Source organism: Dermacentor albipictus, chromosome 6 (genome assembly GCF_038994185.2).
Source record: "Dermacentor albipictus isolate Rhodes 1998 colony chromosome 6, USDA_Dalb.pri_finalv2, whole genome shotgun sequence".
Lineage (NCBI taxonomy): Eukaryota > Metazoa > Arthropoda > Arachnida > Ixodida > Ixodidae > Dermacentor > Dermacentor albipictus.
The window spans coordinates 135379828-135402043 of NC_091826.1; the positions used below are offsets into that span (position 1 = coordinate 135379828).

The 22216-nt window shown below is 46.7% G+C and overlaps 1 protein-coding gene and 1 long non-coding RNA gene across 3 annotated transcripts in view; one reads left to right on the forward strand and one right to left on the reverse strand.

The window, feature by feature from the left end:
• LOC135902239 (agrin-like) overlaps nt 1-22216 on the reverse strand; it is a 615148-nt gene that overhangs the window by 436888 nt on the left and 156044 nt on the right. The window lies entirely within an intron of this gene.
• Nucleotides 13531-22216, forward strand: part of LOC139061374 (uncharacterized) — a 42402-nt gene continuing 33716 nt past the window's right edge. Inside the window, exon 1 of the long non-coding RNA XR_011515410.1 lies at nt 13531-13766. This is a non-coding gene — a long non-coding RNA (uncharacterized lncRNA). The remainder of the gene's footprint in view (nt 13767-22216) is intronic.

Below are 22216 nucleotides of genomic sequence, written 5' to 3' on the forward strand. Positions count from 1 at the left end.
ATTGCGTCGTCTGCTGCCGCTGCCGCTGCCGCCAGCATGCCCACCTGTCGCCCAACGCATCTACAAGAGGAAGACTGTCATTTCGGGAGCCCCCGACCACCGCCCGCTCTGCTATCAGTGCGGAGAAGCCGGCCATGTGTACCGCCGATTCCAATACCGGGAGATGGGACTGCAAGGTTTCGCCGTTAACACGCCGTGACCACAGCTTGGCGAACGACTTCGCGATGTCGCCGACTACCTCGCCACCAATCAGTGGAGCCCTCGACGACCGTCCCGTTCGCGTTCACTAGGTCGAGCTCGGGACACCGCTGACTACCTCGCCACAACTAAATGGAGCCCTCAACGATCATCCCGCTCGCCGTCACTAGGCCGCTACTTGCTGCCGCAGTGCCGACCATACACTGGCCCAGCCCGGGGCCGGTCGGTCAGCCTATATCCTGAAAACTAAAGGTAGCAACCGATGGAGGTGTGCTGGCTGTTCGTCGAACTGATGAAGATCCTCCGCGGCCGACGAAGACGACGAAAACACTATGTCGACGACATAACAACGACGACACACCGCCCTCCCAACGAAGTCTGGCAGCAAAGAACACGCTGATGAAAGACGACCTGATGACGTGGCGTTCAAGCCACAGGTCAATGTGACGCAGCCGTGATCTGACGCCAAGACCTAACTGTAACGCCAGACAAAGAACCACCGACCTCGACGTACTTCTAGACAGCCACGCATTCACTGCCGTAGGCGGCATAGGAGCCCATTACTCCGTCATGAGGGGACACATCACCGCCCAGTTGTGGAAGGTTAAGACTGCATGAGAGGGCTCCCAAATTCGGACCACTGGAGCACATCTCATTACGCCTACTGGAACCTGCATGGCAAGAATTACCGTTCATGACCGGACTTACCCTGCCACCTTCGTTCTCTCCCAACATTGTTCACGAGACGTAATTCTTGGCGTGGACTTCCTGAACCAACACGGCACAATCATCCACCTGTAGCCGAAATCGATAACGCTGTCGCAAGATCAAGCGATACCACCGGAGAGCTCTCATGGTCACCGCACCTTTGGTGTGCTCGAAGAACAAGTGAGCATCCCGCCACGTTGCAGCATTGTTACCTCCGCCGGCACCGAAACACCGCCTGACGTAGAGGGCTTCATCGAGGGTGACCAGTACCCACTATTCGACCGTAAAATTTGCGTCGCAAGAGGTATCGCTTGACTTCATGGAGGGAAAGCGGAAGTCATGCTAACCAATTTCAGTCAAGAGTTCAAGCACATCAGCAGAGCACGAAAATCGCGTACATCGAGGAAATTAAAGACAGGAGCAATGCCTTTGTCCTCTCAGATTCTGCCGCATCTACCCCGCCGACCATAGACCCAGAACCAGACTTCGATGTAAATCCAAGTTTCCCCATGAGAGACCTGCAACAGCTAAGAAGTCTTCTCCAACGATACAAAGACTTCTTTTCGACGTCATCGAGGATTCGACAAACACGAGCTGCAAAGCATCATATAATAACCGGAGAGAGCGCTCAACCACTCCGCCAGAACCCTTACCGAGTTTCGATGCGTGAACGGGAAGCTATTACGCAACAACTCGACGAAATGCTCCGCGACGACATCATCCAGCCATCAAACAGCCTGTGGGTATCTCCTGTTGTCCTGGTGAAGAAAAAGCACGGACCGCATCGTTTCTGCGTCGATTATCATCGACTGAACAAGATCACGAAGAAGGACGTATACCTCCTTCCACGGATAGACGACGCATTGGATCGGCTCTACAACGCTAAATACTTCTAGTCGATGGTCCTTAAGTCTGGCTACTGGCAAATAAAAGTGGACGAGAGAGATCATGAAAAGACCGCCTTCATCACGCACACGACCTCTACGAGTTCAAGGTCTTGCTATTCGGACTGTGCTTGGCGCCTGCAACGTTTCAGCGTGTCATGGACACGGTGTTAGCAGGATTGAAGTGGCAGTCGCGCCTTCTTTAGTTGAATGACGTCGTTGTCTACGCCGGAAATTTCGTTGGCCCGCTTAGGTGGCTTGCCACAGTATTAGAGGTCATCAAATATTCAGGGCTCACTCTGAAGCCGGAAAAGTGCCGCTTCGTTTACGATGAGCTTCTGTTCCTACGCCGCGTCACTAGCAAATCCGGAGTACGCACCGATCCGCAGAAAACAGCTGCCATCGCAAAGCTCACGCAGCCCATCGATAAGAAGGCAGTGCGTAGATTCCTTGGCATGTGTGCCTTCTACAGGCGCTTTGTCAAGGACTTTTCACGCAACGCTGAGCCGCTAACACATCTAACCAAATCTGATGCCGATTTCAAGTGGCAAACACCACAGGCCGACGCATTTCAAGAACTAAAACGACGCATGCAGTAGCCACCGGTACTTGCACATTTCGACGAAGATGCCGATTCCGAAATCCACACTGACGCCAGTAGCCTAGGCCTCAGTGCCGTCCTAGTCTAGAAAAAAGATGGCCATGAATGGGTGATTTGTTATGGTAGCCGGTCGCTGTCAAATGCGGAAGGCAATTATTGTACGGCTGAAAAGGAATGCCTCGCCATTATTTGGGCTACAGCAAAATAACCCCCTTACCTACATGGCAGGCCATTCGAAGTCGTCAGCGATTATCACGCGTTGTGTTGGCTAGCTAACCTAAAGGACCCTTCAGGATGGCTGGCGAGTTGGAGCCTCATACTGCAAGAATATGACGTCCCGGTAATCTACAAGCTCGGATGAAAACACTCTGACGCCGACTGCCTATCACGCGCCCCCATCGATCCCCCGCCGCAACACGATAAGGACGACGACGCCTGCCTCGGAATAATAAGCGCTGAAGACTTCGCTAAACAGCAACGAGAGGACCCGGAGCTAAAAGGCCTCGCCGAGTATTTGGAAGAGAACACCGACTTTGTACCTAGGGCATTTAAGCGCCGGTTGTCTTCTTTCACGCTACAAAACAACCAGCTCGTTAAGAAGAACTCACCAGTCCGCGCTAGCTACTTTCTTATTGTACCGTCAGTGCTGCGTCCAGAAGTGCTGCACACCCTACACGACGGTCCAACCGCTGACCACCTCAAATTCTCCCTAACGCTGCTGGACTGCTGTATAAAAGCCGACGCGCTTGACCCGCAGATGAGTTTTCCGATGATCGCCGAGTATGTTCACCACTGTCGTTGTTCTTTTGAGTGTAGCCTGCTTATGGGGGCACAAGTTCATCCAGTTAAACGCTAGTTTCTATAATCACAGTTTCGCTGCCTTCTTCACCGTCACTACTACGTGACAGTATTCTTCTCCATGCCCTCCACAACTAGAGTATGCCTCTGTAGTTTTGGCCGCATTGTACAACTCCAATTTTACATTTTGAGTGCATTCAGCATACATTTGTATCTATCTTAAAACATCGTTTTGCCGTCCTACCGACCATAGTCCAGCACTCTCATATGCACAACTCACGCTTTTAAAATCAAGATGTGATAAATCGGACCTTTTTTTTTAGTTTATAATGTGATTCATTGGTTTGTACGTCGCCCAAAGCTGCCCAATCTTCTGCAACTTCCCGTGCCACAGATGTACACCAAGCAACATTCCGCGTTTTCTGACAGGCCTTGTTGCATTAAGGACTGTCCTGTGGCTGAGCTCCAGTGGCTATGGTGTTGGGCTGCTGAGCACGAAGTCGCGGGATCAAATCCCGGCCATGGCGGCCGCATTTCGCTGGGGGCGAAATGCAAAAACACCCGTGTACTTAGATTTAGGTGCACGTTAAAGAACCCCAGGTGGTCGAAATTTCTGGAGTCCTCCCCTACGGCGTGCCGCATAATCAGAACGTGGTTTTGGCACGTCATCATTATCATCATCAGCCTGGTTACGCCCACTGCAGGGCAAAGGCCTCTCCCATATTCCTCCAACAACCCCGGTCATGTACTAATTGTGGCCATGCTGTCCCTGCAAACTTCTTAATCTCATCCGCCCACCTAACTTTCTACCGCCCCCTGCTACGCTTCCCTTCCCTTGGGATCCAGTCCGTAACCCTTAATGACCATCGGTTATCTTCCCTCCTCATTGCATGTCCTGCCCATGCCCATTTCTTTTTCTTGATTTCAACTAAGATGTCATTAACTCGCATTTGTTCCCTCACCCAATCTGCTCTTTTCTTATCCCTTAACGTTACACCTATCATTCTTCTTTCCATAGCTCGTTGCGTCGTCCTCAATTTGAGTAGAACCCTTTTTGTAAGCCTCCACGTTTCTGCCCCGTAGGTGAGTACTGGTAAGACACAGCTATTATATACTTTTCTCTTGAGGGATAATGACAACCTGCTGTTCATGATCTGGGAATGCCTGCAAAACGCACCCCAACCCATTCTTATTCTTCTGATTACTTCCGTCTCATGATCCGGATCCGCCATCACTACCTGCCCTAAGTAGATATATATCCTTACGAATTCCAGCACCTCACTGCCTATGGTAAATTGCTGTTCTCTTCCGAGACTGTTGAACATTACTTTAGTTTTCTGCAGATTAATTTTTAGACCCACTCTTCTGCTTTGCCTCTCCAGGTCATTGAGCATGCATTGCAATTGGTCCCCTGAGTTACTAAGCAAGGCAATATCATCAGCGAATCGCAAGTTACTAAGGTATTCTCCATTAACTTTGATCCCCAATTCTTCCCAATCCAGGTCTCTGAATACCTCCTGTAAACACGCTGTGATTAGCATTGGAGAGATCGTATCTCCCTGCCTGACGCCTTTCTTTATTGGGATTTTGTTGCTTGCTTTGTAAAGGACTACGGTGGCTGTGGAGCCGCTACAGATATCTTTCAGTATTTTCACATACGGCTCGTCTACACTCTGATTCCGTAATGCCTCCATGACTGCTGAGGTTTCGACAGAATCAAACGCTTTCTCGTAATCAATGAAAGCTATATATAAGGGTTGGTTATATTCTGCACATTTCTCGATCACCTCATTGATAGTGTGAATATGATCTATTGTTAAGTAGCCTTTACGGAATCCTGCCTGGTCCTTTGCTTGACAGAAGTCTAAGGTGCTCCTGATTCTATTTGCGATTACCTTAGTAAATTTTTTGTAGGCAACGGACAATAAGCTGATCGGTCTATAATTTTTCAAGTCTTTGGCGTCCCCTTTCTTATGGATTAGGATTATGTTAGCGTTCTTCCAAGATTCCGGTACGTTCGAGGTCATGAGGCATTGCGTATACAGGGTGGCCAGTTTCTCTAGAACAATCTGTCCACCATCCTTCAACAAATCTGCTGTTACCTGATCCTCCCCAGCTACCTTCCCCATTTGCATATCTCCGAAGGCTTTCTTTACTTCTTCCGGCGTTACCTTTGGGATTTCGAATTCGTCTAGAATATTTTCTCTGCCATTATCGTCGTGGGTGCCACTGGTACTGTATAAATCTCTATAAAACTCCTCAGCCACTTGAACTATCTCATCCATATTAGTAATGATATTGCCGGCTTTGTCTCTTAACGCATACATCTGATTCTTGCCAATTCCTAGTTTCTTCTTCACTGTTTTTAGGCTTCGTGCGTTCCTGAGAGCATGTTCAATTCTATCCATACTACACTTCCTTAATCGCAGCGGTGGCGTAGAGGTAGAACACCCGCCTCGCGTGCAAGAGGTCCATGGTTCGAATCCCGGTGCCGGCAATTTTCCACCAGATAAAAAAAATTCACGCGTTGATAAAATTGCACAAACAGGCCTGGAGTGTGGCCTGATCCCGGTGACCAGAACCGGTAACGCACTCCCTCACCAGAGCAGGATTGGCCACCCTGGGGCAGTACCTGGCCACAACCTCCTATATGAACACAACAATCCTGACTCATACATTGTATTTTTGGAAAAGGTGCTTCTGACGGCCCGGCAGAATTTCGGAAATATGTCTGGTAGCGCTCTAGTAAAAATAGACAGTGTTTTCGCCTACTCGGCTGTAGAGAAATAGAAGATCAAGTAGTCTTGGAATGTTTTGCCGCCCATTTCTCATCCTTATACAAAGCTGCAGGTTTCAGCGCTGCAGCGCTCGTCCTGTCGTCTTCTCTGTCTGTGTCCCTGTTATTTTGCGCTAGTCTTTTGAATAATGATTTCAGCGCTGGTGTCAGTCAGCAGCACACGACGCTTCCTATATGTAGTGCTGTGTTATTTGATGAAAACCTCATCATCGAATGTCTTAGGCTCTTTAAGCCTTCCCTATACTATGGCCTGCTGGCATCCCCTCCACAATTCTGAAGGCTTGTGGCAGTAGGTATGCCCCAGTATTTACATCTATCTTTATTAACCCTTAAAATACTTCCAATTTTCCTCACATGTGAAAAATTGCTCTTGTTTTCCCTGTATTTGTGTCTTGCTGTAAAACCGGTGTCTCTGTTTATCGCCCTATTTCTCCTTTTCTGTACCCGGTCTAAGAGGTTTGAGAGTCATATAGTCATTATAACTCTTATTTTCGTGATCCTGGTATTTTTCATAACTTGCTGTCATTGTTCATTTGCGAGCTGGGCATTGTTGTGACATAGTTTCCCCCATTGTTCAGCTGCCCTTCTCTTCACTTTTCTTTTGTATTTACCTTGCACGTTGTATGTGCGCTCTTCTTCTCAAAAGTTGTTTTCATGGTAGTTCTTTTTTACTTGTACTCCCTTGCAGTTCTTTTTCTTTTTGGCATATGCGTGCACAGCACTAATGGCTTATAGTTGTTCCTGGGCACAGTAAATGAACGATTGGGCTGATTCCTATTACTCCAACGAACTGGCAAATGAGCCAGTGCACGTGGACGGTGAGCATCGGTCCACCTGACATTTTGTGGCCGCTGAGCGTCACGCAAATCACTTTTCGTGTTGAAACTCTCGTCACCGTTCACCAACTTGCCATTCGCTGCCCGCTCCGGACTCGACTCCATTGTCCGTTAAGCGTCTGAAGACAAAGTGCGACATATGAGCGCCGTTTCACGTCGAGTCGCTGACGACGCTTGAAACCATCTCAGTGATTCTTCTTTCTGGTCATTGCCATGCTTGTTCAAGCCGTTTGATGCCAGGCTCCACGACAGCATGGTTGTGCACGAGGAGCGGCAAGACAGGAGGCAGTGGAGGAAGGGACAAAAGGAAAGCGACGTGTCAGTCTTGAAGAGAGATTGATGGAGTGTTTCTGTTAACTGTGTCACCCTAGAAAGACACCTGTCACCCTAAATCCATGTTGGTTTGTGGAAAGTAACTAGTTAGTGTCAAGGAAACTAATAACATATTTTCAAATAACGCGTTCTGAGATCTTACAGAAAACTGACGTCGAAGATATCGGTCGGTAATTGTTTACTTGCGTACGGTTGCCATTTTTCTAAAACGGGGATTGCTATTGCATTGCGCGAGCCTTGTGGAAGTGAATGCGAATGCAAACTTCGCAGACATTATCTCTATGTAAAAGGAAACGCGTTCGTCATATTGTTCTATACATGTAGTTCATAGAACATTAGGTCAGCTTCCCTTCTTCTTGTCTAATTCAAGCAGCATTTGCAAAAACTTCGCAGACAATATCTCTATATAAAAAGAAACGCGTTCGTCATATAGTTCTATACATGTAGTTCATAGAACATTAGGTCAGGTTCCCTTCTTCTTGTCTAATTCAAGCAGCAATTGTAAAACACCTTGAAGGCTTTCAATAACTGGTTCAATTGCACAGTGATGCGTTGTCATACGTTCCATTGTTCCAGTCTCAAGAGTGCGAGCAAGTGCTTCAGTAATAGTTGCAGGGCGACTCCAGCCAACAAAGCATTGGATGTTGTTGTCAGATATGCGTTGACAAAAGCGATCACGGAAATAAGGTCCTTTGTAACACAATGACACCCTGCAAGTGCGTTTCACGAGTTTTCCAACATGAGAGCCGAGCTGTCGAACGCTTTTTCTCGAACAATTTCAGCTGTGTGAGGAAAAGCTGGTGGAAATGGCCGTCACCGAAACGAGCCCCGAGCGCGGCAAATAATGCGTCATTGCTTTAACTTAATATTGCTCCAGAGCTCCGTCCACGCAGAACGGAGTTGTGAAATACGCACCTCTGTTTTTTCTCCCAAGGTCCGGGTGAACTGTATGCGAAATTCTGCCCACGAGGTGCTGTCATTGAAGGTAGGAGACTTTGGGGGCTGTGCACCTGGCTGCAACGGTACCATTGAGATTCAATGGCGATGATGCACATGGCTTGGTCCGGGATGATCTCATCTGCAGAGATGTTCGCTTGGCGAAAACAGTCGGCAGAGACAGGAGGCTGAGTGCAAAGCAAGTTTCAATATCCTGGATAAAGGCTCGTCTGTCAACTGGGGCTTGTGATGCAAAGGTATGAACGTAGTAATATACAGGTCAAGGCACTTCGGCACTTGAATCGTAGTGCTAAACGGTCATCCCGAACGTATAGAAGCCGGTAGTAATGCAGATGACTGTGGTTTGTGGAAGTTCGAATACGTTGAGGCCTCCATTGTAGGCAATATGACAGTGGGTGACATGATGTTTGCTGAGTGCTCCATCGGAGTTTCTTGCTCGGTCGCCTTGGTAGCGGTGGCCTTGCCTCAGGCAAAAATGGTCACCGCTGCAACTATATCAAAAGTATCACCAGTACGTGAGTCTTGCATTGCTGCACAAGACCTACATTATGCTACGTTATCTACAGCTTCTTTCTTTCCGTTCTTGCTGTCCATTACGCGCGCTGTCTTTTTAGACGCGATACCTAATCTGCGACAATTCAAGTGCTGCTTGCTGGGCCAAATGGTTCATGCTGGCACTTGAGAAAACAAGCGAAAAAAAATTGAGACGCAAGCACGACAGAAAGAAGCACACTACATCGCTGGACTGGCAACTGACATATATTTGAAAACACAGATCAACCCTGGAACATCAAACCACTGACGAATGTGCAATGCTTTTAGCTAGGTGCAAGTTCTCTAAATTGATGAACACACCATTTTGCCCTAACTACCACATTTTTAAATTCTGCCTTTTAGATAAGCTATCTCTTTATCGCTCAGAGATAGAAGGAACACTGATACATTTTTTTCATATTGGTATAAAATGCATCAAATATTTCTATTTCGGTTTTCATCCTGCCCCCGCCAAGAATGGTCACACTTTCAAAAAGTGGTGCTCAGTCACTCTAACGACAATGATGACAATGAAAAGACAGGTGACTAGCTCGTTGAGAATTGGTCAACACACAATGCTTGCGCATTCGGCCACTGACACATCCGCCTGTTTGGCCAACATCGAGCTTACCACAATTCAACAGAATTTTGTAGAAAACATGTGTCGCGCACCTAATGTATTTGTTCACATGCTTGGTATTGTAGTATTCCTTCATTTTTTCAGCACTTTCAACGCGCGTGCACTGTCCTGACAGCTTAAACGTAGCGGAAAACATTAATTGTGCACCGTGTCGCCAAGCCACTTTCTTGATATGTGCGACACTTCACGAATATAATGCACCAAAAATGAAACGTTGAATGTGGCCACTCACGAAGCCGAAAAGCACCGAATGGTATTAGTATCAAAAAAGTCATCGCTACAAAACATCAGCCCAGAGTTGGTGCACAGTGCTTACGTCATAGCTGATCGGCCAGCCCCGTTCGTCCTGTCGGCTATCTCTGTTCCCAAGAGGCAGCCGAGTCTGTTTACGCCACATGTAATATAACGCTGTTATCGTAAGGTGCCCTTGCGGTTTCTAGAGTCAAGCGAAATTTCAGTGAACTGCTCACACTTAGAAAACATGTCATACCTCTGGCAAAAAGAAGCATCTTGCACGATGTTTTGATAGCCTCATGTCAACCGTATGCTGGGAAGTAAATGTCCACGCGATACCTCAGATTACGGTGAACTGGAATGCATAAGCATAGAAAAGGGCCTAACTACAGCTCATGTACGGGGACGACAAATCCTGTCATGAGCACGGTGGCCAGCAGGCGGCGTCTGACGAAGCCACCCTGTTGAGCTCACGCAGCGTGCGATGTATTCCTGACTCAGCACCGGTTCGCGCTACCGTGAACGGCCACGTGGGCCAAGAGGAGAGCGTTGTTGTAGCCGACACGGACGCGCTCTCTGCTGCTCCTCCATTTGCATCCGGAACCAACGAGCTGTTGTGCGCGCGCTTGTCCGCGCGATCGCGGACGGCCGGCTCCCTCCACACAGCTGCCGTCGATCAGAGGAGGGGGTGCACGGCGAGGATTATGCAAATGACCGCCGCTGGTTCCTGCGCTCGCACAACTGGCCCCCGTGCAGCTCATTAGTCGGCCAGCTGCTACCGGCGGCAAAAGTTGGAGCTGGCCCGACCGGAGGAGAAACTTTGTGCACCCCTGGCCGACGTCTTCGGTGGGCGGCCGAGCGCGAAAAGCCGCCCGCATTTGGACACGTGGCTTTGCCGCCGCTCTTGCTGCGCAGCTTTTGCTGGCTGTCCCTCGCCTTTTTTTCTCGCTTGAGTTGAGCTCGCTTGCGCCGGGCCGGGTGCATGGCTTCGCGCCCTGTTAAGCCCTGCGACTTCTTCATTTCTCAGCGCTGCCTCTTGTTCGCGGCCTCTTCTCGCGTTGGTCTCTATTATCGCCCCTCACCACTTCGTTTTTGATCCTTGAAGCGTACTTTCTGAAAGACCAGAAAGTCTCAGACGGGCTAACTTAACCTGACTATATACTGAAGGTAAATAACACAAGCCAAAACGTTCCTGCACGCTCTTGCAGAATACCGTCAATCGTCGTTATAGATCCAGGTCTAAACTGCCCGTCAACCGACAGTGTACACTAGTACGAGCAAAGTGTCCCACCCACCAGGTCAGCGAAAAAGACGTGATTGCTCATTCAATAACGCTATTAAAGAATCGTACATTTTATGACATTTACTGTTTTATTCTTGTTCGAAGGCCTTGCCAATATAAAAAATTTCATAATCTTCCTGCAATTAATCAATATTTTCAAACAGCCACCTTTCAATGCGTTTCGCTAACACTATTCAACATGTAGTAGTTTGAAATCCTAACCTATTTGACATTGCAGTGCCTGCGCGAAACCGCGTATTGATCAAATTTTTATTTTTTGGAAGTTTTTGTTGCGATCCTCCTTAACCGACTAGCTAACAAGTTTATTCGAGACAATAGAGGAAGGAGGAAGACGAAGTGATTCTTTGATAGAACGCTTGTACTTTTGTCTCTGCTTTTTCCCTTTGTTTCCCTGCATTTCTGGGAGCTGCCGCTCCCTCCTTGCGGCAATGGATGAAGAGGTCTCCGAGGAGCTTCTTGGTGCGCAGCCGTCAGTTTGGATAACGTCTAGGAAACGTGGAAGTGCGTCAAGCGATGCGGACAGCGAGGCCACTGAGTTATGCTCGGACAGCTACAACTCGTCGGATGATGACTTCAAAGTCGTGACGTGTAGATCAGGAAAAAGAACACTAGTGCAGGCATCTTCGTCGCCAAGTGCTTCTACCATAAAGAGTGCTCCGTAGCACTGGCCACCCGCTGTGCTCTTCATGCCCGTGGACCCAGCCACCAATTTGCAGCTCCTAAAGATGCAGGTCTTTTCTTAGTTGCTCGAGAAAATTGCACCAAACGAGAATAAAGACGTCAGAATAAACTCGCGAAAAAGTGTCCTGGTAGTTGACGTGTTAGACCGCAGCGCCCTAGAAGGCCTGCGTAATATAATTGAGATCAACAATATAAAGGTGCGATGAATGATCCCTGCAGGCGGCGATGGTACTGCGGGCGTCATTTATGACATCGACGTTGGAATGTGGTGCACATTCTGGTGTTTAGCTGACGCCAAGTTTCACGTAAGTTCACATGTGCGGTAATTCACATAGAAAATGGTTAATTTCATGTTTTACAACTAACTCTCATCATCATCATTATCATCATCATCATATTTATGCCCACTGCAGGACAAAAGCCTCTCCCTGCGATCTCTAATTACCCCGGTCTTGCGCCAATCGATTCCAAATAGCACCCGTGAATTTCCTAATTTCACCGCACCACCTAGTCTTCAGCCTTCTCTACTGCGCTTTTCTTATCTTGGTATCCATTCTGTAGTCCTAATGGGCGAACGATAATCTAACGCGCGCTATACATGGCCTGCCCAGCTTCATGTTTCCTCCTAATGTCAATTAGAATATCGGCTATACCCATTTGCTCTCTGATCGAAACAGCTCTCTTTCTGTCTCTCAAGGTTATGACTGCATTCTGCGTTCCGTCGCTTATTGCGTTCCGTCAGTACGTTCCGTGAGTGCGTTCCGTCACTTATTTCCAAGTTTCTTTGTCAGCCTCCGAGGCTATGCTCCATATGTCCGCACCGGTAAAATGCACTGATTATAAACCTTCCTTTTTCAAAGATAGTAGTAAGCTTCCAGTCATTAGCTGACAATGTCTGCCGTATTCGATCCAACCCATTTTTATTCTTCTATGTATTTGCTTCTCATGATCAGAGTTCGCTGTGAATAATTGACCTAGGTAAACGTACGCCTTCTCACACTCTAGAGGCTGACTGGCGATCCAGAACTCTTGTTCCTTGGCCCGGCTATTCATCATTATATTTGTCTGCTGCATATTATTCTTCAACCCCACTCTTCTACTCACTCTGTTAAGGTCCTCAATCATTTGTTCTAACTCGTCTGCAGCGCCTGTGTATTTTGTATATTTCATCCTATACCACAGGTAATTTCAGGCAGTGTTTATGTTCATACACCACAAAGGGCACAACCTCATTCTAATGCAATATTCGTGTTTATGCACTACATTACTAACAAGCATTCCGGAGATGCATATTCCAAAAGGTGGACGCACAGTGTGAGACTCAACCATCCAACGAAGACGCAGGTGGTATAAGGGAAGAATGGTGATGACAGTCACAAAAAAATACGACACTTATTAAGGAATATTCACAAATTATGGGGTTTTACGGCTCAAAACTACTTTCTGATTAAAAGGCACACCGTAGTGGACGGAAATTTCTACCACGTCGGGTTCTTTAACGTGCACCCAAATCTAAGCACATGGGCGTTGTCGCAATTCGCCCCCATCGAAATGCGGCCGCCGTAGCCGGGATTCAATCCCGCGATTTCGTGCTCTGCAGCCCAACACCATAGCCAATGAGCAACCATGGCGGGTTATTAAGAAATATTTAAGGAATGTGTACTTCATGTGTCACATTTGGTGATACCCATTGTAGAGCATTGTCCAGAAACACAGGAGACACAGGAGCACATACCAAATGAAAAACAGTAAAGAAATTAATAGACTATATATTATACAGCACTGCATTAGCAGATCGGTATCCTTTAGAAATACCTTTGAGCCAACATTATATGCTCAGGTTTCATGTTGGAAGCTTCGTCTTGTTTGTAGCAGCACACAAGAGCGCATACCTACTTTCGTTTTCTTTTCCTTCTTTTTATTTATTCGGAAGGATCTAAAATAAAAACTAACTAAACCAAGAGGCTACACCACCTATCTGGCGGACAGTATGAATCAACGGCTACTGTTACTTTTCCAGATCGTGCCCTGGTGTTTGACTGCTGCAGAAACGGCAAGGAACACTCAGGAACGCACGGCACAATCTTGCTTCATCGTACCGGCGACGAGACGATGGCTGCATTATTGGCTGACCAAAGGGCGTGGACGGTGACGTCGTCGGCAGGAAGAATACAAAAGGAGCGGCACGGCGTCGACAACATCAGAGGGCATGGCACCTATCTGGCGGACAGTAGGAATGAACGGCTACTGTTACCTTTCCAGGTTAGTTCTGCGAACGATACTGGTTCATACCGTAGCGATGATAGATTTTTCTTGGTTCTGCCGTGCCCTCGGTGGTGTTGTGCTGTATTGATTGATGTTTGGTCTATGATGCTATTATTGTTGACATCGGGAGATGTAGAGGAGAATCCTGGCCATCCAATAGAGCAAATGTTACAGACAATTTTGGACAACCAGGCAAGATCGGACCGCAGGTTAAATGCTATTACAGAGGAAACCTCAGCCCGAAACCTTAACACAGACCGACTAACCGATATTCTTGAGGTAGTCCAGGAAATGAATGTTAAGATTGCTTCTCTTGCTAAGACTGTAAAGTACCAGGCTGAACGATTAACAGAGTTAGAAAATAGAAGCAGACGAAACAACCGTCTAGTTCTTGGTGTTCAAGAGCGGAGCAAAGAATCTGAGGCTGACTTGAAGAAAGCTGTTGTCAATTACATATTTGCAAAGCAGTGGACATTGAAATAAAATCATAGAAAGAATTCGCCGCATCCGAAAAAACCACCCAGCAAATGTCGACCCATAATAATGAAATTTTTGGCGGCGGCAAAAAGGTTAGCGTGCTGCAGAATTGCAAAAGACTGAAAGAGAGCTTTTTAAGCACCAGCAATGATTATGCGCATGAAACTGTAGTAGTTCGCGAAAAATTGTGGGAAAGTGCTGCTGCGGACAGGGTGAATTGCAAGAAGGCGACACACCTCAGTGACAAGATTAAGACGGACGAGAAAGTATACATATAGGACAAAGATCGAAATGAGCGGTGCCCATATCAGGATCACCGAAATAAAGGCCATCAAAGCACATATTCTGAAACCGGCAAAGCGCAGAACATCCATTCGGCTCGGAATAAGCCACCTGAAGCATAGCTACGCTTGATTCTCTTGAATTTTCGTAGCATTATTAAATAAAATACTGACCTAGAATAGATATAGCTGTTGGCGAAATCTCATGTATTGTTAACCGAAACCAGTTTAAGCTCCTGGACACCAAGCGATTGTCCAACCAAACTAGCGCCGGCAGATCTGCACAAAGTCGTTAGAAAAAAAAGATAACTGAGAAATCCATGGATAAACCATGGCAGTGTTCACGTGAAACGTAAAATAAAAAGGCTACGCAAGCAGCCAATGAAGTTCAACGAACCATCACAGGTGCGGAGCAGCCTTAAAACAGCATTATCAGAATCAAAAAGAAAGTTCTTCAGTGACACTCTCGGCAGCATTCTTAAACGTGCTTCACGAAAATTTTGGCGTTTTTTGGGAACACAGAAAGCAAAAAATAGCGCAGATAACAATAGAAGGCGACCTTGTAATGGACACGCTACAGATAGCAGATGGTTTCAATTAGTTCTTTCAGTCGGTGTTTCACGGAGATGCAGATAATTACGTCACAGATGACGTGAACAATTCCTGCGCTTTTCCTTTGGAGCCTCTTTCGTTTCACCAGGAGGGCGCCTTTCATCAACTGCTAAATTGAGATTCAAAGAAGGCCGGTGGCCCCGACGGGATACCAACGGTATTTCTGAAGCGATATTCCACGTGGGTTGCCTTTTATTTAGAAAACATTTTTAAACGCTCTTTACGTACTCATTCCCTTCCACAAGATTGGCGCTGAGCTGCTGTTATTCCGGTGTTCAGAAGTGGAAATTGCCTGCTTCCAAACAATTATCGCCCTGTATCCCTGACCTCTGTATGCTACAAACTCATGGAGCACGTAATAGCAAAACACATTATTCATTTTCTGGAAGCAAATAAGTTATTTAATGCATAATAGCATGGTTTTAGACAGGGCCTCTCAACGGTTACCCAACCAATTGAAACGGTTCACGAGTTTTCAGCGACTTTAGACAAACACCAATAGACTGATGTGAATCGCGTTTATTTTAGGAAAGCGTTTGATAAAGTGTTGCATAATAAACTGCTTTTCAAACTCCGCCAAGTAGGTATCAATCACAATACTTTCAAATCAATTGAAGCATACTTAACAGGGCGGAAGCAAGTTGTAGGCGCTAGTAATTGTGTGTCAGCTATTTTGGAGGTATTTTCTGCTGTACCACAGGGAGCGGGGCTAGGCCCATTGTTGTTTTTGCTTTATGTAACTGATGTAGTCATAGTTGTTCAGCCGCCAGTAGTGTTGAAGCTTTTTGCAAATGACTGCTTACTTTATGCAACAGTTACCTGTAAAACGATCAGGTAAAACTTAAACAGTGTCTCGAAGGTCTGCATACTTCGTGTAAGAAATGAAACATGGAAATTAATTATACCAAAAGCACTTTCAGTGTTTCCTTTCAGTATCATATTGGAAATGTTATTTTGACAAATGTGTCAAGTTTCAGATACCTTGATTATTGATGACGTAAACTGGCGCAGCCAGATTGAAAATTTGTGCTCTGCATCGCACAAAAAATGTGTGCTTTCTTCGAGTAAAGCTACGAAACGCAACCAAAGATGTCAGGCTAATGGCATGCAAAACATTTATTCGACCTGTTCTCGAATACGCTGCCGGTTGTTTGCATTCCGTATCAATAAAGTCTAAACGCTAAACTAGAAAGAATTCGAAGTCTTGCTGTCCGATTTATATGTTCTAGGTAAAAAAAAAAGTCGTGGTTACCGAAATTCTCAGGTAATGTAATTTGTAATTATTAGAAATTAGGCCACAGAGGAACAGGATAAAATTATTATTTCAGATTCGCCACGAATATGCAAAGATTGATAAAAACAGCTACTTACGTGCACCTGGTGGACTTAGCAAGAGAATAAATCATGGTGCAACCATCCGTCCTTATGCCACCCGCACAAACGTCTTTCGTTATTCGTTTTTCCTGATGTCATCCAAGAATGGAATGCACTACCTGCACATACTGCTGAATGCACTGATGTAAAAGTTTGATGCTTTTTTGATAGTTTTGTCCCTTGAAATTCATTCAGTGTTTTCTTGATGTTCTGCATTCCTGTCAATCATTCTGTGCCACTTGTTCGATGATCTTGACATTTTAATGATGTATTGTTGAAGTTTTATGATACGTCCAAGTTCCTTCCCTATCAGTTTCGTATTTGTGATGTATTCCCTCTCGGTAATGACCCTCACATCAGGGTTAACAGTATGTTGTTAAAAAAATAAAGCTTTCGACACTCTGGTCAGTATAGAAGCGTTCTACGGGCTCATAATTGTTACGTTTCCCGGAAGTTTTAAAAATCACCTTTGACATATAGAATATCTGTTGACCTTGAGCTGGGTTATTCTAAAAGGCGCAGATTACTAGCTAGAGGAATGAAAACACACTTTTAACTAACCAACAAAAATTTACTAATTACCTTCTCAAATTAAATACTTTATCATAATTTACGAATTATAGCCGGTGAGGTGGTCGCAAGACATATCTACTTCGAATAAATCGCGACGATGGCGCCAGTTTCGAAATCTCTTTCCCCGAAATGTGAGACGAATACATGGGCGCTCCGGTTAATTTTACACTTCAATGCACAAAAAAAGCATTTTCTTAAAAAGTTTAACAATGAATATTCAAAGCGAGTTTTATGGCGCATATCTCTAAACCGGTGTCAGTCTATAAGTTCATTAGAAAAGGATACACCTTGGAAGCTCAACCGATACAGTTAGTATAATTGCAATAAGTGCCGTAAAGTAAGTACATAAAAGGATACACCTTGGAAGCTCAACCGATACAATTAGTATAATTGCAATAAGTGCCGTAAAGTAAGTACATAAAAGGGTACACCTTGGAAGCTCAACCGATCCATTCGTATAATTGCAATCGGTGCCGTAAAGTAAGTACATAAAACGTTAATTAGTGATTTCATCTCATCAGTTCAATATTTGTTCCAATTTCTCGTGGAAGTAATGTCCACCTCTCTGAATAACCCAGCTCAAACACAAGACTTATGTCATCTGCAACAGGCAATGTTTAAAACTTGTGGAACTTAAAATTGATCACCCCGAATACGGTTCTTCGCTGGTACTTGAATTCAGCGGACATTTAACATTTTATTAAAGAGGAAAAGAACCGCGACTTCAGACCAGACGTCAGACAAAGAAGTGGAGCGGACGAGCGGTCACTAGTAAGTGAGATTTGTTGCCATGAAACACATAGCAGCAAAGGTCGCATCTGCGCGCAGCGTGCCTTGACATAGTGACGAGCAAGATGAAGCACACGTGGTAGAGAGCACCCTGGATGAATATGGAAAGTGCCAAGGGGCAAAAAACAACTATCACTGGTTAATCAAAAACCGGGTCTCTTTGACTAGAAGAGCGACCCAAGATTCCCTTACGCACGTGTCTACACCAAGTCTGCGCACGGGTGCCGATTCCATAATTTCTCACTCAAGTCTACAGAGTTCCCCCGGCCCTCAGTGATGGCTTGATTGAATTTGGGGTAGCAACGTTTGCATTCCCTGGTGTGTCTGTGGAGATTGGCGCTGCTATCACCCTTCAGGGAGCGGTAATGCTACCGCAATGTATCATTAATACACTCGCCAAGTTGGCCAACGTAAACACTTGCGTATCACAGAAAAAACTGATACACGCACATTGGTGGCACAGTAGATTATCATCCACAGCAGCTGCGGCCTATTTTTGCGTCCACTGCAGGACGAAGGTCTTCCCCAAAGATCTCCACTTATCCCTCTCGGGCGAGCTGATTACAACTTACGGCTGCAAATTTCTTAATTTCATCACTTCACCTAATATTCTGCCGTACTCGACTGCACTTTCCTTTCTCAGCACCCATTGCGATACTATTATGGTCCATCGGTTATCTGCGATACGCCATTACATGGCGTATCGCAGATAACATATGATATGAGGCACGCCGTAGTGGGGGACTCCGAAAATTTGGACCACCTGCACTTCCTTAACGTGCACCTAAATCTAGGTACGCGGGTGTTTGCGCATTTCGCCTCCACAGAATTATGTCCACCGGGGCCGGGATTCCATCCCTCGACTTCGTGCATAGCAGCCCAACACGGAAGGAAACTAGCCTGCAGCTAGTTGGTCAGCTAGTATCAGCATTGTGGTCCCTCGAGCCTCTTGGTGTGGCATACGAAAGGTTTCGAATAGCGTAAGTGTGGCCGAAGCATATGGTTTCAAAAACCATTACGTTATGGATACGCGGGAAATCGCCATCATTTCACTTGTACTGGCAATCGCGCGTGAACATGCCCAGCCACGTGTTCTTTCCGATACCAACAATATGCTGTTTAAAAGGGCCAATGTCATACGAATGAAAGGATCCCGCGGAATGTGTTCAAGCCCTCGGGAACTACTTCCTGTTGGAACCTGTCTTCATCGTTGGGCGACAGCTATAGGGAGTCCGCGCATGTCTTCTTGCGCGGCTTCTTACGACGCCGCATGGCCCATCCGTCCCTTCGTTCTCGGCCGCTCCGGCCTCTGCGTCGGTCACTGCCGAAACTACACAATGCTAGGAATGGCCGTACGGGGTGGCAACGTGCCAGCTTTCAGCCTGCTGCACGTGTTCGAATCCCACCAGACGGGGTGCACTTCAAAGAACTGCGGATGACCGGCAGCCACGTGGCGCGCGGTCAGCTCAGGAATGTGGTACTCGGCCGCGCCACCTGGGACAAAGCAGAGTTCTACGAAGCCCTCTGACGGCGGCTCCGGACCTTTGCACCTGTGTGTGTGTGTGACACGAGTATGTGAGCCCGCCTCCTTCAAAAGGGCGGGTCATCTTCGTTGACGTCGAACGGTGACGTCGAACGATGAATGGACGAACGTTTCCGTTCGCTTGGAATCAAGAGCTTATAAGCAGCGGTTGCCGGCTGCTAGTGTGTGCTCGTCGTCGGGAGCTGAGTGCTCGTTGTCATGCCAGAAATATACTCGTGAACTGTGTTCTCGTAAGCTGTTTGCTGTGTTAGTCTTGTGGGCTCCATATGGGAGTCACGCTTGACTGTCGATGTATGTCTTGTCGAAAATGTTATCATACTAATAAATCCTGCTCACCTACTCCTGTCACCCCAAGCTCCTCCCATCAACTACGACCGCTCCAACTCTAATATCTGGTTGGCAGCGGTGAGATCAGCCTACGGCTCCTAAATCGGACTACGGCTCATAAATCGGCCTAGGACTCGGAGACAGCAACGGCAGCTGACGGACGTTGGCACATCGTGACCGACCGCTATCCTGATCAAGTTGGAGGCGACTTGAGATTGACAACCTCTTGCAACTGACTGGATACGGCGGGGAAGGACTGGTGATATTGTGCTGCTTCAGTGGGTAAGCATTTGGGTTTGGCTGTAAGATTTACCAGGCTTCAATTTCTCTGTGTTTTTGAATTTGATTCGCTGGGGATCTTTTACTTGTATTTTGATTTGCGTGGGTATTGCAGCAAGTACTGTGTGAGAGCAGAGCCCAAGCTTAAAGTAGCGACCATGGACCCAATGTGTTTGACGAGAGCTGACCTGTTGTGGTTGTGTGAAGAGATCGAGGTAGACGTAGAGGATGACTTGACGGAAGCATAATTCGTAAACCAATTCTAGAAAGTAACAATGATTCGAAATTCATAGAGCAGATGAGTAAACGAATTCTCAACAAAAAACGGGAAGAGGAAGCAATTAGGCAAGAGCAGGAAGAATTTAAGCAAGAACAGAAAACAGCTAGGCAGGAACTGAAAACAATTTCTCAGGAAGAAGGCCTAACAGAAGTAACGCGGCAGTACATTGATGCATTGAACGAAGAGATTCAATGTTTAGAGAAGGCAATTGAACAAATTCAACAGCGGCTGGAGAAATCGGTAGGCTGGACGCAGCGAAAGTGGGAGGAAGTAGACAGTAGGTTTCAATCGAAAGCCGAGAAAAGTAGTAGTACCTGTGAGAGTAGCAGCACGTTCACAGGTAAACACGAAGTGCTAGCAGCTAACGATGCCTTAGTGACAACAGAGGCCGTTAAAGGCCAGAGTGAGAGCGACGAGGTGCTGTGCCTACAGAGGACTGTAGAGACAGCTAGGCCAGCTGCGAACAAATTGGCACAGTTACCGCACCTGTGCGTCGCATGTAATGTTAGCGAGGTTACTAGCGAAGTAAAGAGTACTGCGGACCCGATAGACACGAGCATCCATGTCGAGTCAGATCTCCGTGCCGGAGATAAGTTCCAGCTGGACGATGCAGTTGAGAGTAGTTCTCGGGATGGCGAGCTCCGTAGTTTACGAGAAAACAACTGCATTGTTCAGGGATCAGTGCGACTCTCCGCCAGTCTAGGTAGCCAAGAGAGGAATCATTTAGTTAAGGATCATTCAGACTGGGCGGGTAAGATACCGATCCGGGCAGACGAGATGTGTAATGGCCAGCACGAGGCGCGAGATGACGGCATGAAAGAGAGTTCGAGGAAAAAGCGCCGTAGAAAGAGGCGCGGTAAAGATCGGAATGCGGTGGCTAATGTAGCGAAGCCAAATACGGCGACAGGCGCGAAAAGGCAAGGCGCGGAGAAAAGAAAGGTGTGGTCGTCACTGACGATGTTGACGCATCATAAACGCTCGAGCCACCGGTTAAAGAGGGACCGAGAAGCGTGTTCTGCACGGACGTGGACAAAGGGCACGGGGCAGGTAAATTCCTCGTCGTTCCGCCGTCCTCTTCGAAGCTCAGCGTGCAGTACGAAGAAGCGCAAGGTGGCAAGACGAGACCAGGTGGGAAGTAGCGACGTGGTCAATCGAGGTCATGATGAAAGCGGGGCGCCAGGACGCAAATTGGCAGGGGAGCTGATAGTGAGTCAGCCCTTTTGTTGTTCCCCGGTAGCCAGAATAGCTTTCAAACCACGACCACCTCGAGTGCGGCTCAAAAGTGAGTCAGTCGAAAACGTTTGGAACGGGAGGCAAACAGATCTTCCGTAGAAGTAAAACGTTGTTTTTATTTTTTGAGGATTTGAAAATTTTCGCAAATTGAGACTAGTTTCTTTCAGTATGTAAGGTATGAGCTTTGGGTTTTTGTTCGAGAAGCTCCGAGATTGGAAAGATGCGTTTCATGTAAACCTGTAGACTCGCGAGGTGTTCAATAATGATTAGATAGGCTTTTTTTGTGTGCAGATAACCTGAGTGTCAAGGTTATCGCTGAGAGGCCTATAGTAACGCGCGTGTGTTTTAGTTAACCTTCTTTTACGTGTTTTTTTAATTTCTAAGGTTAAGCGCATAGATTTTCAGTAAGTGCGTGATCGGCCCTAAGCGTTCTTAGTTCCATTAGCGCGTGTCCTGTGTGGACGGAGGGAAGCAGAAGATTTATGACTGAGTTGCTCGTGTGTGTTAAGGGTGGGAAGACCAGGAACGTGTCCTGGTCTTCCCAGGACACGTTCTTCCTGGTTTAAGGAACGTGTCCTGTGTGGATTAAAGAAACAAATGTGAGTAAGTGTCGCAGGTACGCGTTTGCAATAGAGACCACAAAGCTAGCGTGATTGTATTTACGTACCTGTGGAGTTGG